This window comes from Myotis lucifugus, unplaced genomic scaffold, assembly GCF_000147115.1.
Source record: "Myotis lucifugus unplaced genomic scaffold, Myoluc2.0 scaffold_473, whole genome shotgun sequence".
NCBI lineage: Eukaryota > Metazoa > Chordata > Mammalia > Chiroptera > Vespertilionidae > Myotis > Myotis lucifugus.
The window spans coordinates 172,907-174,417 of record NW_005871521.1 but is presented as its reverse complement, the minus strand read 5'-3'; the positions used below and the strand labels follow the sequence as shown (position 1 = coordinate 174,417).

Below are 1,511 nucleotides of genomic sequence, written 5' to 3'. Positions count from 1 at the left end.
CGGTTTGATTCCCGGTCAGGGCACCTGCCTGGTTTGCAGGCTGGATCCCCAGTGTGGGGCTTGCAGGAGGAAGCCGATCCATGATTCTCATCATTGATGTTTCTCTCTCTCTCTCTCCCACTCCTCTCTGAAATCAATAAAAAAAAATATTTTTAAAAAACCCAGCAGACATTAAATTGTTCTATTATTGGATGCAAATGTTGGAGTAAGTGTTTAAACTTCTGGACCTGGTTCATTACGTATGAGATGATGTATGTCTTTGGAGATAAGAGACAATGTGCCTAATAATACGATTCCCCACGCATGAGGGCAGAAGAAAAGATCGAGTGTATGGTTTTCCCAGCCGCCTCATTTGTCAACTCATCACCGTTTTAATCAAGGTTTTGCAAAACTCAAATTCTAGGAGAAACCCCATAGTACAATCACTGCAGTATCAGGTTGCCAAGCAACAATCTTGTTCTTTCAAAACAGGAAATCTCTGCAAGGCCGATCAAAGATCTACAGAAAGATGGGACCCTGACGGTGCGTTCCCAGAGCCGCTGTGGCTCGTTCTTTCTCTAAAACAGCCCCCCTCTCTGCCGCTGGGCTGTGAGAGCTGTCGACAGTCCCCCACACTGATCTGCACAATTCTTTTTTTTTTTAAATATATTTTATTGATTTTTTACAGAGAGGAAGGGAGAGAGATAGAGAGTTAGAAACATCGATGAGAGAGAAACATCAATCAGCTGCCTCCTGCACATCTCCCACTGGGGACGTGCCCGCAACCCAGGTACACGCCCCTTTACCGGAATCGAACCTGGGACCCTTCAGTCCGCAGGCCGACGCTCTATCCACTGAGCCAAACCGGTTTCGGCTACAATTCTTTTTTTAAAAATATATTAATTTCAGAGAGGAAGGGAGAGGGAGAGATAGAAACATCAATGATGAGAGAATATCATGGATCAGCTGCCTCCTGCACGCCCCCTACTGGGGATCGAGCCCGAAACCCGGGCATGTGCCCTGACCAGGAATCGAACCCTGACCTCCTGGTTCACAGGTCGATGCTCAACCACTGAGCCACACCAGCCAGGCTGCACAATTCTTTTGCCAGATTCCCTCCATCCGTCCGTCTGATGCTTGGGTGTGCCAGGCACCATCCAGACTCGGTCCATGAACTTCTCTCAGACACACGCATCCTAGGAGGTGGATGCTAACATGTCCTCCCTGCCCTCCAGGGAAACTGAGACCCCAAGACCTGAAGTCACCGCTGAGTCCACTCAGGCTGGCGTGGCTGAGTTCCGCTCTCCCTCCGACAGGCCTGGCCGGCAGGCACAAAAGTCCTACAGCTTCTCAGTCTGGCTCTCAAAGTGAGGTCTGGGCCCGGCCCCTTAGGTAAGTGTGAGCATGCAGGCTCCCTGGCCTGACCCCAGACCCCCCCCCCCCCCCCCCTGTAATGATTTCTGGGTAGCGGGGCCTGGATCTGAAAATATAAATAAACCCCCGGGGTATTAATCAATAGGTTAGACTGGAAA

The 1,511-nt window shown here is 50.1% G+C and overlaps 1 long non-coding RNA gene across 1 annotated transcript in view; it reads right to left on the bottom strand.

The window, feature by feature from the left end:
• The window catches only part of LOC111823345, a 9,921-nt gene that overhangs the window by 275 nt on the left and 8,135 nt on the right, over positions 1 to 1,511 (bottom strand). The window lies entirely within an intron of this gene.